Here is an 11,535-nt window from a genome sequence, read left to right on the forward strand (position 1 = left end):
ATTTCCTTCCCTGCTCCAGGGATGGAATGACTTTTCTGCTCCAACAAGCTGTCTTTGATTTGTTTCAAGACTTCTCCTCCCTCATCTTCAGGAACGATCTCCCTTCTCTGAGCGTGATGACCCTTCACGTGCCAGTGAGACAGATCACCTGCCCTTCAGGTCACATTGCTAATGTCAGCCTCAGTACTCTTCCTGCTCTTGCAAAATATCTCTTTCACAAGCCAGGATCGAGTTCTTGACAGAAGAACAAAGTACGGAACACAGTAAGTTCAAGGGTCTGGCCTCCACTCTCCCACCCCAAAGCAGGCCCAGGCCTGGCAGTTTCTCCTGTGAACTAGAGAGTGGGTGATAGCAGTCTGGTGAGAGCAGGACAAACAGACATTTTCTTCCAGAATTCTTTAGAATGTCTTTCAGATGATTGTCCCCTCCCAGCTTGGCTACGAATCAGGTAGATTTAGCCAGGCTAGAAGGGTTTTTCCAAAATTAAAGGAAGCAAAGCCAGCAAGCCTTCAGCCTTGTCTTTGATGAATGGAACTTGGCCCAGATGCCTTCTCTGAGGTTATATAGTCTGAAAACACACACTGAAGATCCGCCCCAAATGCTGATACATATCCCAAACAACGTGTTGCACAGCGTATTTGCTGAAGGAAGGGAACTGTTGAAGTCTGATCTTCCCCCTGTAGAAGTAGAGACCCAGAGCCCCCCCTGAGCTTCAGTGGGAGACTCCCATCCGTGAGCAGCGCTGTTCCACGTAGCGTCTGGGTGAAACTCATCTTGCCTGTAGCTGGACCTCCGCCAATCAACTACTGTCATCGTCAGCAGATATTCTCTGGCTAGAATTTGTGTGTGGTACACCATGGATTGTTTAGGTAGTCTGGAAAATAAAATAGAGTCTCATTGGGTAACTAAGCAAGTGAGCTCACCCGGGGCATCCTTGCAAGGCAGAGCTGTTATCCGTCTTGCTGAGTTTCTGAGGTTTCACCTGTATGTAATGCATTCTTCAGTCATATTGCCTCTGGACAGTGGAACAAAAATTGGTGAAGGCAGATGGAGATACACAGCAGAAACCAAGTCAAGGACGACAGACAACTCTGGAGTCCCATGAAGGGCTGGCTCATCCAGAGGTTGCCCTAGATAGAGTCAGTGGTGAGTGAAGTTAGTCATTTTCACCGAAAGACACTCCAGGAGAAGTGAAATGGACCACAGGAAGAAAAATAGAAGAGGAACACTTCCAGTTTTTAAAAAAATATATTTATTTAGTTTTGGCTGTGCTGGGTCTTCATTGCCATGCACAGAATTTCTCGAGATGCGGGATCAGGGGTTACTCTTGAGTTGGGGTGCACAGGCTTCTCATTGCAGTGGCTTCTCTTGTTGCACAGCATGGGCTCTGGGCACTTGGGCTTCAGTAACTGCAGCACCTGGGCTCGGTGGTTGTGGCTCATGGGCTTAGTTGCTCTGCAGCATATAGAATCTTCCCAGACAAGGAATCGAACCCGTGTCCTTTGCACTGGAAGGCAGATTGATATCCACTTCACTGGTTTGGCTAAGAGATGGACCCCCCTCCCCCTGACCTACTCTCCTGCTCCCTGTCTCTACCCATCTCCTCCTTGGAAAGAGAACTTGCTAAAGTTATGCGTCAGAGCCCGACGTTCACTGAGACATTACACTTAGTGAAAATGCATGTCCTTGAATCCTTTCCTGCTGGAAGAAACAACTTGTGGTGTGTAAGCAGTTGCACATATATGAGAATGCATCTACAGTATAAATTTCTAGCAGGGGGATTTGTGAGTCAAGGTAAGTACATTTAAATTTTTAAATTTTGATAGCTATTTCTGAATTGTCCTCCCAAGAGGCTGCATCTCATGGCAGAGACTGCAAATAATCTACCCAATATCCATTCACCCTAATTCCCTTAATAATCAAAACATTATATTTTGGGGCCTTCCATGCTGATGGAGTGGCCAATGAGATGTAAGCAGAAGTTTTGAATGAGACTTCCGGAAAGTCCTTTTTTGCTTCCTGTCCTTTTTCCTCTTCCTATATGGATCTCTGTTGTGATGGTAGGAGCTGCAGCAGCCTTCTTATGACCTTGAGGATAGGCAGCGTGTACTAAGGATGGGGAATCAAGAAGGCCAAATGAGTCTGGGTCCTTGAAAGCCTTGTTAGAGCTTTCAAACAGCTCTGGGCTGTTTCTCAGACTTCAGCAAACAAAGTCTTAATTGTTTTAAACTACACCAGGCTTCCCTTGCAGCTCAGTCAGTAAAGAGGTAAAGAATCTGCCTGCAATGCAGGAGACCTGGGTTTGATCCCTGGGTCAGGAAGATCCCCTGGAGAAGGAAATGGCAACCCACTCCAGTATTCTTGCCTGGAGAATCCCATGGACAGAGGAGCCTGGTGGGATACAGTTCATGGGGTCTCAAGAGTCGGACCCGACTTAGCGACTGTATGTATGTGTAGGCTGCCCTCTGCTGCTAATAGCCCAATGTAGTCCCTGACTTATTCACATTGATTTATATTCTCATCTGTAGTGTATGATAGTACCTCTTCCCTCATACCGCAGATAGTAAGTCATCTACTAGGTATTACAACCTACCCTATTTTTAGCATTTAATTAATTTTTTATTGAAGCATAATTGACATACAGTTATATTAGTTTCATGTGTACAGCATAATGATTCAGTATTTGTATATATTGTGAAATGACCACCACAATAAGTCTAGTTAATATGCATCACTATACGTAGTTACAGAATTTTTTTTCTTTTGATGAGAACTTTTAAGATCTACTGTCTTAGCAACTTCCAAATATGCAGTACGGTATTATTAACTACGGTCACCATGCTGTACATTACAGCCTCATGACTTATCTTATAACTGGAGGTTTGTATCTTTTGACTCCACTCACCCGTTTCACCCGCCTTCCATGCCCCAGGCCCTGGCAGCCATCAGTCTGTTCTCTGTGTCTAGGAACTTACTGGGTTTTTTTTTTTTTTTTTTTTTTTGGGAGGGGATCCTGGATTCCACATATAAATGAGGTTATATAGTATTTGTCTTTCTATGTCTGATTTATTTCACTTTGCCACTGTTCCCTATTTTTAATTCTTTAGTTTACAGCAAAATTATCCTTCAAGTAATTCAGGACATCAGGCAGGAAAAAGTGAAGTAAGTCACTGGGTTGGAGATCTCAGGAGCAGCCATACTCAAGGTGTGTATGTGTGTGTGTGTGTGTGTGTGTGTGTGTGCACGCTCAGTCATGTCTGACTCTTTGTGACGCCATGCCCTATAGCATGCCAGGCTCCTCTGTCCATGGAATTCTCCAGGCAAGAATACTGGAGCAGGTTGCCATTTCCGACTACAGGGGATCTTCCCGACCCAGGGATCAAAACCATGCCTCTTGTGTCTCCTTCGTTGGCAGTGTCATTACCACTGTGCCACCTGGGAAAACGTTATTTGGGGGGCGTGCGTTCTGAATGTCCAACTCTTTGCAACCCTATAGATTGTAGCCCACTAGGCTCCTCTGTCCATGGGATTCTCCAGTTAAGAATACTGGAATGGGTTGCTATGCCCTCCTCCAGGGGATCTTCCCAACCCAGAGATTGAACCTGCATCTCTTACGTCTCCTGCATTGCCGGGCGGGTTCTTTACCACTAGCATTGGGGTGACTGCAGCTATTTGAGTAAATGAGACACCAGAGAAAGATAAGCCAGTGACCTAGGATGATCGTATAGGGTGTGGGGAGACTAGTTTGCTCAGTTAGGTATTTCCCAGGTGTGTGTACTGAAAGCACTGTTTTTTCTATGCAAAGGCATTTGCTGTGCCTTAATTCTCTCTCACATTCAGAGTAAAATCTTCTGGAAGCCTGGATGGGCAGGATAATTTAGGTAACAGTTACTGGCAGGAGCAAAAGGAAAAGGGGAATGTTGGGGGAGAGAAGATGAAAGAATGGGATGATGCTGAATTTGGCAAATTTTACATCTTCTTCCAAAACTTTAAGTTTATTAAAGGCAATAATTTGAGCTTCAGTTTCAGAAAAGTACTAGAATACACAGAAGAACTATACAAAAAATATCTTCATGATCCACATAAGCACAATGGTGTGATCACTCACCTAGAGCTAGACATCCTGGAATGCAAAGTCAAGTGGGCCTTAGGAAGCATCACTACGAACAAAGCTAGTGAGGTGATGGAATTCCAGCTGAGCTCTTTCAAATCCTAAAAGATGATGCTATGAAAGTATGCACTCAATATGCCAGCAAATTTGGAAAACTCAGCAGTGGCCACAGGACTGGAAAAGGTCAGTTTTCATTCTAATCCCTAAGAAAGGCAATGCCAAAGAATGTTCAAACTACCACACAATTGCACTCATCTCACATGCTAGCAAAGTAATGCTCAAAATTCTCCAAGCCAGGCTTCAACAGTATGTGAACCATGAACTTCCAGATGTTCAAGCTGGATTTAGAAAAGGCAGAGGAACCAGACATCAAATTGCTAGCATCCGCTGGATCATCAAAAAAGCAAGAGAGTTCAGGAAAACATCTACTTTTGCTTTATGGACTACGTCAAAGCCTTTGACCGGGTGGATCACAATCAACTGTGGAAAATTCTGAAAGAGATAGGAATACCAGACCACCTGACCTGCCTCTTGAGAAATCTGTATGCTGGTCAAGAAGCAACAGTTAGAACCAGACATGGAACAACAGAATGGTTCCAAATGGGAAAAGGAGTATGTCAAGCGTATGCAGAGTACATCATGAGAAACGCTGGGCTGGATGAAGCACAAGCTGGAGTCAAGATTGGGAGAAATATCAATAACCTCAGATATGCAGATGACACCACCCTTGTGGCAGAAAGGGAAGAAGAACTAAAGAGCCTCTTGATGAAAGTGAAAAGGAGAGTGAAAAAGTTGGCTTAAAACTTAACATTCAGAAAACAAAGATCATGGCATCTGGTCCCATCACTTCATGACAAATAGATGGGGAAACAAGGGAAATAGTGAGAGACTATTTTTGGGCTCCAAAATCACTGCTTATGGTGACTGCAGCCATGAAATTAAAAGATGCTTGCTCCTGGAAGAAAAGCTACGACCAACCTAGTGAAGTGAAGTGAAATCACTCAGTCGTGTCCGACTCTTTGCAACCCCATGGACTATAGCCTGCAGGCTTCTCCGTCCATGGGATTTTCCAGGCAAGAGTACTGGAGTGGGTTGCCATTTCCTTCTCCAACTTAGATAGCATATTAAAAAGCAGAGACATTACTTTGTCAACAAAGGTCCGTCTAGTCAAGGCTATTGTTTTCCAGTAGTCATGTATGGATGTGAGAGCTGGACTATAAGAAAGCTGAGCACTGAAGAATTGATGCTTTTGAACTGTGGTGTTGCAGAAGACTCTTGAGAGTCCCCTGGACTGCAATGAGATCCAACAAGTCCATCCTAAAGGAAATCAGTCCTGAATATTCCTTGGAAGGACTGATGTTGAAGCTGATACTCCAATACTTTGGCCACGTGAAGAACCGACTCATTAGAAGAGATCCTGTTGCTAGGAAAGACTGAAGGTGGGAGGAGAAGGGGGTGACAGAATGAGATGGTTGAATGGCATCACCGACTCAATGGATATGAGTTTTAGGCTCCAGGGGTTGGTGATGGACAGGGAAGCCTGGCGTGCTGCAGTCCATGGGGTCACAAAGAGTCGGACATGACTAAGCGACTGAACTGAACTGAACTGTTATAGTGTCTTTTATAGTTATCGTTCTCCCTTGGGAGCATTTAATTATCTCTACAAGTCAGTATACAGCAGGGGGGACTCACAAAAGCCCTAATTATTTGTTGCTGTTCAGTCACCAAGTCGTGTCCGACTCTTCACGACCCCATGGACTGCAGCATACCAGGCTTCTCTGTCCCTCACCATCTCCTGGAGTTTGCCCAAGTTCATGTCCATTGATTATACCCCCTGCTTATCTGCAGGGAGTGCTCTCCGTGGGAGGAGAAGTAGAATGTCCCCTCAGCAAACAGGCTTGGCGAGCCCAAATACTAGCAAAACGATGTAACGTGTCATCAGTGAACTGGGCAGATATAACCTTGAATTAAAAACATACACTGGAGAAGGTTTACAACAATTCCCTTTTCTGAAAAGTAATGATTAAATTTCTAAAAGCATAGTTTTCAAGCCCTCCAAAACCTCACTTTGTGGCCTTAGACAGAGACCAGCCCGGGACTAACGACTGAGTAGGACTCTCCTTCTCCGCCTCTCCTCTTAATCCAGCTCTCCCGGGCCTGCCCTGGCCTCGTTTTCTGATCTGGGCACAGATTCCATTGAGATTATTTGGCTTCCTGTTTCACCATTTGGTCTGAGCCTGCAGATTCTTCTTAAAGATTCTAATACAGCAGATGCATGGGTTTAAAACTGAGTACAGTGGAAGGACATGGCAACCCACTCCAGTATTCTTGCCTGGAGAATCCCATGGACAGAGGAGCCCGGTGGGCTACAGTTCTTAAGATCGCAGAGTCTGATTAAAGTGACTGAGCATGCATGCCCAGTAGACTATAGAGGTTGCTAGAGTTTCTCTCTTAATTTAACAAACATGCATTAAAAAACCAAACTTTTATTTTGGGGGATCATCCCGAATCAGGACTGCAGAGGGAAAGTTGCAAGGGAATGAGGGGGAGGATAAGCATGGCAGGAATTTATATGATTGGTGGTGAGGAGGCAGATGGGCAAAGTGTTGTGGAGGTTTCCAGGCCCGGGAGGGTGTGGAGAAGCCTGGATGGAGTCACACTAACTGGCTTCCTCCCCTCCCTCCACCTGCCAGCAGCATGGCCCTGGGCAAAGTGTTTAATACTCTCAGCCTTTCCCATCTATAAATTGGGGACATACAGAATCTATTGCATAGCGTTGTGGTGAGGATTAAATGAGATTTCCATCTAAAGCCAAGCATAGCCTAGGTACTGAACAGATGGCACCTCTTGTAACATAGTAGCCAGTCTCCAGGAAGGTCTTAGAGCAACCTTGTTGCTCAGTATCCGCACTGCCGCCTGATCTCTTTCCACGTTGAATCAGCATCAACCTGCATGACCAATAGAACACACAGATGGGACAGCACATGAGGGCTCGGAGACCAGGCTATGAGAGACATTCTGTCTCGGTCTCTTCTCGGCCTCTCCCTAAGTCTCTTGTACCAGTTGCTCTGGGGAACTGCCTCACCACAGGGTCACTCAAGAGGCTGTAGAGAGAGGCCCACGTGCAGAACAAACTTTCCAGCCATGCGAACCTGCCCTTTTGGAAGCAGATCCTCCAGCCTCACACAGCTTTCAGCTGACTGCAGTCTCAGCCAACATCCAATTGCAACTTTGTGAGAGACCCTGAGGCAGAACCAATCAGCAAAGTCACTTCTAGATTCTAGACCCAAAAAACTATGAGATATAATAAATGATTATTGTTGCTTTAAGCCAGTGCATTTCGGGGAGATTTGTTATGCAGTATTAGACAACTAAAATAGGAGGATATTGACTCAGTGGTAAAGAATCCACCTGCCAATACAGGAGACATGGGTTCAGTCCCTGCATTGGGAAGATCCCCTGGAGAAGGAAATGGCAACCCACTCCAGTATTCTTGCTGGAAAATCCCATGAACAGGAAAGCCTGGCAGGCTACAGTCCATGGGGTCACAAAGAGTTGGACATGATTTAGTGACTAAACAACAACAAACAGCCAGTAAATAAAGCACTTTTTTTTGGTGCTCCACACCAAACTAGTGTTAAAAACATGACTGGCTTGTAAAATGAAACATCATCCTTGTCTGCAAACTTGGTCCTAGGGAACCCATAGGCCATGTCCTTTGTGATCTTATCCAGAAAACTCTGCCTTGGACAGAACCCAGTCCCTCTCCACCTAGGCTGCTTGGTGCCTCTTTCCATCAGCAGACCATCCCTGGCTTTCTTGTTGAGAACCATAAATTCAACCTATGAGCTTTTTAAAAACTAAAAACAATGTAAACTTTAAATTACATGTTCATTCCAGGAGTGTCTGTGTATATATATATATATATACACACATATAAAATGAACAAGATGAAAATAAAAATTACCTTTAATCTCACCACACAGGTGATATCCTTCTGGACTCTTGCACAATATACTCTTTTTAAAAAGAAGTCACTTTGCCTGTTTGGTACTTTTTAAAATTAAATACGATATAATAGTTTTCATTCCAATCCCTAAGAAAGGCAATGTCAAAGAATGCTCAAGCTACCGCACAATTGCACTCATCTCACACGCTAGTAAAGTAATGCTCCAAATTCTCCAAGACAGGCTTCAGCAATACGTGAACCGTGAACTTCCAGATGTTCAAACTGGATTTAGAAAAGGCAGAGGAACCAGAGATCAAATTGCCAACATCCACTGGATCATCAAAAAAGCAAGAGAGTTCGAGAAAAACATCTACTTCTGCTTTATTGACTATGCCAAAGCCTTTGACTGTGTGGATCACAATCAACTGTGGAAAATTCTGAAAGAGATGGGAATACCAGACCACCTGACCTGCCTCTTGAGAAACCTGTATGCAGGTCAAGAAGCAACAGTTAGAACTGGACATGGAACAACAGACTGGTTCCAAATAGGAAAAGGAGTACGTCAAGGCTGTATATTGTCAGCCTGCTTATTTAACTTATATGCAGAGTACATCATGAGAAACGCTGGGCTGGAAGAAGCACAAGCTGGAATCAAGACTGCTGGGAGAAATATCAATAACCTCAGATATGCAGATGATACCACCCTTATGGCAGAAAGAGAAAAAGAACTTCATCAACAGTCTCTTGATGAAAGTGAAAGAGGAGAGTGAAAAAGTTGGCTTAAAGCTCAACATTCAGAAAACGAAGCTCATGGCATCTGGTCCCATCACTTCATGGGAAATAGATGGGGAAACAGTGGAAACAGTGTCAGACTTTTATTTTGGGGGGCTCCAAAATCACTGCAGATGGTGACTGCAGCCATGAAATTAAAAGACGCTTACTCCTTGGAAGAAAAGTTATGACCAACCTAGATAGTATATTCAAAAGCAGAGACATTACTTTGCCGACTAAGGTCCGTCTAGTCAAGGCTATGGTTTTTCCTGTGGTCATGTATGGATGTGAGAGTTGGATTGTGAAGAGGGCTGAGCGCTGAAGAATTGATGTTTTTGAACTGTGGTGTTGGAGAAGACTCTTGAGTGTCCCTTGGACTGCAAGAAGATCCAACCAGTCCATCCTAAAGGAGATCAGTCCTGGGTGTTCATTGGAAGGACTGATGTTGAAGCAGAAACTCCAATACTTTGGCCCCCTGATGCAACAAGCTGACTCATTTGAATGGACCCTGATGCTGGGAAAGATTGAGGACGGGAGGAGAAGGGGATGACAGAGGATGAGACGGTTGGATGGCATTACTGACTCAATGGACATGAGTTTGGGTAGGCTCTGGGAGTTGATGATGGATAGGGAGACGGCAATGGCAACCCACTCCAGTACACTTGCCTGGAAAATCTCATGGGTGGAGGAGCCTTGTAGGCTGCAGTCCATGGGGTCTCGAAGAGTCAGACATGACTGAGCGACTTCACTTTCACTTTTCATTTTCATGCATTGAAGAAGGAAATGGCCACCCACTCCAGTGTTCTTGCCTGGAGAATCCCAGGGACGGGGGAGCCTGGTGGGCTGCCGTCTATGGGGTCGCACAGAGTCTGAAGCAACTTAGCAGCAGCAGCCGGGAGGCCTAGCGTGCTGCAGTTCATGGGGTCACAAAGAGTCAGACATGACAGAGGGACTGAACTGAACTGAACTGAATATGAAATATCTTCCAAGCATTAAGTGAATATTATTTTGAAACTTTCTCTTAACGATTTCTTAGATGGTCCATGATGTTTTTTAATCTGTCCTGTACAGCTGAGGACCTAAGTAATGTCCATTTGTTTGTTTTTTTGTTTCTTTTTAAAAAAACTTTTTTTGCTGCAGCCAGCACTGCAGGTAGGGATTGAAAGTGGTTGATGCAGTTTGAGAAAAAGAAACTAGAGACAGAATTAAAGTTTTAAAGATGGAACTGGGGAACTCAAGACCTCTTGGCTCAAGAGCCCTGTTCCTCAGAGCTACATCACTTTTATTTAGTGTCTTGGCAAGTGGAAGGTGTCTGTTGTGTTATGATGAAGCCAGCCTTCTGTGTCCCCAGTCATGTCTCCCATTTGATTGGTTACTGTAAACTATCTTTGTTATTTTCCTGTACAAGGGCTGTCACCTAGCTGAAGGTCATAGACTTACGTGTGCCTTTGGGAAAACATCTTAGTGTGTGCACAAGCAGTGTTCTGAACTTGCTCTGACATGGTGTTCCAAGGTCCACACTATGTTTTTCCTTAGCTTAGCAGGGCATGACAACTCCAACTGATCAACCGATGTACTTTTATTAGGGTTATGCTGTATTGCTGCATTTTGCTTTTCCCATGGTGATTTTCTCATGGCTTAGCCAGAGCAACAGGTGGCTGACTATTAACCCTTACATTGTTCAATTTTGAAATATTTACAGATTGATTCCCCCAATGGCTACATTTTACATAATTATAGTACAGTATCCAAACCAGGTTTTGACACTGGTATAAAGTTGTATACAGTTTGTGTCATTTTATCACATGTGTAGATTTGTTTAATCACTACCACAGTCAGTCATCAGTAAATGTCATATGCAGCAGCCATCAAAGTGGGGAATGGTTGTCCTTCAGGGGCAGGTCTGTGGGATGGGATAGAGTAGGGGTAGGGGATTGGAGCAGAGGAATGGTGCTTTTGTATTTAAGTCCCCTGCAGTGTGTGTGCATGCTGTGTCCAAATCTTTGCGACTCCATGGACTATAGCCCGCCAGGCTCCTCTGTCCATGGGATTCTCCAGGCAAGAATGCTGAAATGGGTTGCCATGCCCTTCTCCAGGGGATCTTCCCGACCCAGGGATCGAATCTACGACTCTTATGTCTCCTGAATTGGCAGGCGGGTTCTTTACCTGATGCTGGGAAAGACTGAAGACAGGAGGAGAAGGGAAGAACAGAGGATGAGATGGTTGGATGGCATCACCGACTCAATGGACATGAGTTTGAGCAGGCCCCGGAGTGGGTGATGAACAGGGAAGCCTGGCGTTCTGCAGTCCATGGGGTCACAAAGCGTCGGACACGACTGTGCGACTGAACTGAACTGAACACCTGAGAACCGCGTCCCCCTCCCAAGTAATATATATTTTTTAAAAGCATGTGAAAGTAGTATTTTGATTTGATAAATGACATTTGCTTGTCGGTTTAAACTTGCATTTAAGTTTATTATCGGGCCTCCCATAATTGTATAAACTTAACACCAAGCGACCTGGAGAAGGAAATGGCAGCCCACTCCGTTATTCTTGCCTGGAGAACCTCATGGACAGAGGAGCCTGGAGGGTCCATGGGGTCACAAAGAGTCGGACACGACTTACCACTGAAAAACACGAAGCGCGACTTCACTTCTCCAGGAGCAAACTACAACTCCCAGGATCCCCCGGGTCGAAGGAGCCG

This window comes from Ovis aries, chromosome 19, assembly GCF_016772045.2.
Source record: "Ovis aries strain OAR_USU_Benz2616 breed Rambouillet chromosome 19, ARS-UI_Ramb_v3.0, whole genome shotgun sequence".
Lineage (NCBI taxonomy): Eukaryota > Metazoa > Chordata > Mammalia > Artiodactyla > Bovidae > Ovis > Ovis aries.